Source organism: Saccopteryx bilineata, chromosome X, assembly GCF_036850765.1.
Source record: "Saccopteryx bilineata isolate mSacBil1 chromosome X, mSacBil1_pri_phased_curated, whole genome shotgun sequence".
Classification (NCBI taxonomy): domain Eukaryota; kingdom Metazoa; phylum Chordata; class Mammalia; order Chiroptera; family Emballonuridae; genus Saccopteryx; species Saccopteryx bilineata.
Window position 1 is genome coordinate 135129250 of NC_089502.1, and position 5399 is coordinate 135134648.

The 5399-nt window shown below is 47.7% G+C and overlaps 1 pseudogene; it reads left to right on the forward strand.

Annotated features, from left to right (window-relative positions):
- The first annotated feature begins 1692 nt into the window (after positions 1 to 1692).
- Positions 1693 to 2153, forward strand: LOC136317206 (small ribosomal subunit protein uS9-like; annotated as a pseudogene).
- Positions 2154 to 5399: the final 3246 nt, after the last annotated feature.

Sequence of the window (5399 nt, forward strand, 5' to 3'; positions counted from 1 at the left end):
GTTTTGATTGCTCACCAAAAACCTTGCCACTATTGTCTTCCAAGTGGGTCTGACTAAAAGGGGAAGGGGAGAGTATGTAGGTATGTGTACATTTCCATTTGGGGGAATGCTTCCATTGCTCATTGTTAATAAAGAGACATTCTGACTTTGTGTATAGATCAGGTTTGAGAGCTCTATTATGAAGAGGGTGTATTCTGGACATGTGTTCAGAAGCCCACTGGCACCCAGAATGTCATCGGCGTGCGTCTTGTGCATCCCTAGGAGGCCATACTGCCCGCACCAGGCCAGTCCCGCTCTCCAGGGAAAGGGTTTGCTTAATTGACTGTTTTCCTCTGCCAGGTGGTAAAGGAAATGAGGGCAGGAACTGTGCTTGTGAAACTCCTGGATTCCCAGTACCCAGCGGAATGCCAGGCTCAGAGAAAGCTCTCAGTACATACTTATTGAGCCTGACCGGTGGTGGCGCAGTGGATAAAGCATTGACCTGGAACACTGAAGTTGCAAATTCAAAACCCTGGGCTTGCCCGGTCAAGGTGCATACAACAAGCAAGTGATAAACAACTAACATGAAGCAACTATGAGTTAATACTTCTCTAGCCACCCCCTCCTCTCTCGGTAAAATCAATAAATAAAACCTTTTAAAAAAAATACATACTTGCTTGACCAGGCGGTGGCACAGTGGATAGAGCGTCGGACTGGGATGTGAGGACCCAGGTTCGAGACCCCGAGGTCGCCAGCTTGAGCACAGGCTCATCGGGTTTGAACAAGGCTCACCAGCTTGAGTCCAAAGTCGCTGGCTCAAGCAAGGGGTCACTTGGTCTGCTGAAGGCCCCCCCCCCCCCCCCCGTCAAGGCACATATGAGAAAGCAATCAATGAACAACTAGGAACAACTAAGGAGCCGCAATGAAGAATTGATGCTTCTCATCTCTCTTCCTTCCTGTCTGTCTGTTCCTGTCTCTGAGTCTCTCTTTCTCTGTCTCTGCCAAAAAAAAAAAGAAAAAGAAAAAGAAAAGCCTGAGCAGGCGGTGGCGCAGTGGATAGAGTGTCGGACTGGAATGCGGAGGACCCAGGTTCGAGACCTGGAGATCACCAGCTTGAGTGCAGGTTTATCTGGTTTGAGCAAAGCTCATAAGCTTGGACCCAAGGTCGCTGGCTCGAGCAAGGGGTCACTTGGTCTGCTGTAGCCCCATGGTCAAGCACATATGAGAAAGCAATAGAACAACTAAAGTGTCGCAATGAAAAATTGATGATTGATGCTTTTCATCTCTCTCCATTCCTGTCTCTCTGTCCCTATCTATCCCTCTCTCTGACTCTCTCTCTGTCTCTGTAAAAAAAAAAAAAAAAAAAAAAAAAAAAAAAAAAAAAAAAAAAAAAAAAGATAAATAAATGAAATAAACTTTCCTAAAAAAAAAAAACTTATTGAGAAAAAGAACCTCCGAATCGACTAAATGCACTGATCAGCTCTAGCTGGGTAGGTCAGTTGGTTAGAGCATCGTCCCAGTATGCCAACGTTAAGAATTCTATCCCCAGGCCGGGCACATACAAGATTGAAGGTTCAATCAATGCATAAGTAAGAGGAATCTATGTCTCTCTTTCTCTCTATCTCCCTCAAATAAATTAAAAAGAAGACAAAAAAGAAGCTTTTTCCAGTGCCGACGCTGCGCAGTGAAGATTTCTTGTGTACACCTGCAGCCATGCAGTCCACGCAGGTCTTGGGACGCTCAAGGAGATTGTCACAGCGGTGGCGCGCTGCAAACCAAACAACGGCCTGATCAAGGTGAACCCGCCGCTCGGCCCCTGGAGGTAACCAAGCGCGAGCTTCTCACGCTGCTGCACAAGCTACTAGAACCTGTTCTGCTTCTAGGTAAGGAGCGATTTGCCAGCGCGGACTTCCGAGTCCGGGAAGAGTGGTGATTATGTGGCCCAGATTTCTGCAACCCGTCAGTCCATCTCCAAAGCGCCGGTAGCCTAAACCTATCACCATAAATGTCCGCGGCAGTTGTCCTTCCCATCAGACGTGGATGAGACTTCCAAGACGGACATCAAAGACATCCTCAACCAGTAGGACCGACCCTGCTGGCAGCTGTTCCCCGTCGCTGCGAATCCAAAAAGTGTGGAGGTCCTGTTTGCTCGCTACCAGAAATCCTACCGATAAGCGCTTCAGGGTTTACCTTTATAATAAACAATGGTCGTGGAATTAAAAACATTTAAAGACATAGCTACCGATAACATTTGGTGTAAGCATTTTTCTATGCATATACACGCCCAACACACATAGATATGTATTTTTTTGGAGAAAACGTGTAGATGTATTAAATATATTTTTGTAATTTGCCTTTTATATTTCATTTCACATTATATAGTGAACCTTCTCTCATGTCAAATACAGAGCTCTGACATCATTTTTTTAAACGGTCAACAAAATCCTTTATCCCAAAGAAATCTCACTGGGAGCCTGGATGAACAAAACAGACGGAACAGGATCCCCTGTAGACAGGGGACCTGGCCTTTCCGAGCGAAGCGGGCCTCCGCCCAGCTTCGTTACAGCGTGCAACTCCAGGGCCATGACTCAGCTCTTATTTGCATAACTGTAGTTGCTATGCTCTCATTTGCATAACTACAGCTGCACTGCACGCAATATATTTTCAAGTAGAAAGCCGTAAGTGTCTTTTAAACCTATTATTTCAAAGAATGAGACTTTAATTTTTCTACCCTGTTTACTAAATGAGCTGCCGCAGGCCCCTAAGCTGGGTTTAACTTCACCCTCAGTGTAACAAGAGGGCCAGTTAGTTCCCTGCCAATGGTCTCAGGAACACTCATTTTCCACTAGAATAACCTTCACATTTTTTAGGAACTTGTGCTAAGAAGATTTGCTTAGTTTTTGGTTAAATTTGAGTTTTGTATACAGTGTGCTACTATGTTATTTGCATGTGTAATGTCCTACATTTTTGGTTTTCTTTTAGGCAGTTGTCTTTACGGTTCTGTCTCCCTAAAGTTTTTTTTTTTTTTTGTATTTTTCTGAAGCTGAAAATGGGTAGAGACTGTCAGACAGACTCCTGCATGTGCCTGACTGGGATCCACCTGGCACGCCCACCAGGGGGCGACTCTCTGCCCCTTGCCACGACCAGAGCCACTCTAGCGCCTGGGGCAGAGGCCAAGGAGCCATCCCTGCTCCAATGGAGCCTCGGCTGGCTGTCGGAGGGGAAGAGAGAGAGAGGAAGGAGGGGGGGTGGAGAAGCAAATGGGCGCTTCTCCTATGTGCCCTGGCCGGGAATCGAACCCGGGTCCCCCACACGCCAGGCCGACGCTCTACCGCTGAGCCAACCAGCCAGGGCCCTGACCCGTATTTCAATGGGAACTATGCTCCTCTCACTGACCACCAATGAAAGAGGTGCCCCTTCTGGAAGTGTGGCGGGGGCCGGATAAATGGCCTCAGGGGGCCGCATGTGGCCCTCGGGCCGTAGTTTGGGGACCCCTGCTCTAGTACATTGTTCAGTGTGGTACTCACTTCTTTTGTTTTCTTTATTTTGAGAGAGAGAGATACAAAGGGAGGTGGGAAGAATCAACTCCTAGTGAGTCACTTCAGTTGTTCATAGATTGATTCTCATTAGTGCCTTCAGAGGAAGGGAGGGGGAGGTCCTCCAGCCAAGCCAGTGACCCCTTGCTCAAGCCAGCGACCTTGGGGTCATGTCTTATGATCTCACGCTCAAGCCAGCGACCTCGGAGCTTCAAACCTGAGACTTCAGCATCCCAGGTCAATGCTCCCACCAGTCAGGCAGTAGTCACCTTTCATTTGACTTTTCATAGTTTCATTTTATCTGTATTTGGAGTTAATGTAGGTAAAGTCATTCTGTTCTTTTGGGTCTTGCTTTTTTTGCTCAACATATCTATGAGGTTAACAGATTCATTCGCATGACTGTGTGTAGCTGTTGTTGGATGTTTTGGTTGGATGCAACCTGAGGCTACTAGTGAAGTGTAGAAAAGAAAGGCTCTTAACATAAATCTAGCCTGACCTGTGGTGGCGCAGTGGATAAAGCGTCGACCTGGAAATGCTGAGGTCGCCGGTTCGAAACCCTGGGTTTGCCTGGCCGAGGCACATATGGGAGTTTATGCTTCCAGCTCCTCCCCCCTTCTCTCTCTCTATCTCTCTCTCCTCTCTAAAATGAATAAAATAAAATTAAAAAAAAATTAAAAAAAAAAAAACATAAATCTTTTTTTTTTTTTGCATTTTTCCTAAGCTGGAAACTGGGAGGCAGTCAGACAGACTCCCACATGCGACCGACCGGGATCCACCTGGCACGCCCACCAGGGGGCGATGCTTTGCCCCTCTGGGGCATCGCTCTGTTGCATCCAGAGCCATCCTAGTGCCTGAGGCTGAGGCCACAGAGCCATCCTCAGTGCCTGGGCCAACTTTGCTCAAATGGAGCCTTGGCTGCGGGAGGGGTGGAGAAGAGAGACAGAGAGGAAGGAGAGGGGGAGGGGTGGAGAAGCAGATGGGCGCTTCTCCTGTGTGCCCTGGCTGGAAATCGAACCCGGGACTCTTGCACGCCAGGCCGACGCTCTACCACTGAGCCAACCGAACATAAATAATTTTTGACAAACTTATTTTCTCTAAAACAAAGACACTTTTAGCAGAACTGAGAGAAGGAATTCTTGCCTTCATTCAAAAAAAAATTTTTTTTTGTATTTTTCTGAAGCTGGAAACGGGGAGAGACAGTCAGACAGACTCCCACATGCGCCCGACCGGGATCCACCGGGAGGGGAAGAGAGAGACAGAGAGGAAGGAGGGGGTGGGGGTAGAGAAGCAAATGGGCGCTTCTCCCATGTGCCCTGGCCGGGAATCGAACCCGGGTCCCCCGCACGCCAGGCCGACGCTCTACCGCTGAGCCAACCGGCCAGGGCCCCTTCATTCAAAATTTAAAAATACTTTTCACCTGCTGGAATGGAGCTGGAAATGAAGCAGGTCATTGACCACGCATTTGTGAAGATTTTAGTGAAGACTCTCCCTGAGCTGAGCTTGTTTGCAGTAGGGCTTTGTAATGCAAGGTTTTCGTACTGATGGCTCTACTCCAATGCTTTTGACTCTGAAATGCTTTTGCAAAACAGAGCCTCAAATTCTACCATTGCGATTGCGGTCTATCAAGATTCTATGTGAGGATATAGAACAAGGCTCAGCATTCACCAGAATCTCCCAGCCTTCTTTCCTCTCCTTCGATTGCTATGATAATGAATCTGTCGGACATTGCTGTGACCTACAAGCTTCTACGCAGTGGAAAAGCCCTGCATCTGAACTCGATCTGTCCCACGTAGAAAGGAGTTCTGTCCCACTGAACTCTTTCTGAAAGTAAGTTACTCCATATTGGCCTTGAGGCTGGTTTCCCAGACTGTGGCCTTGGACTAG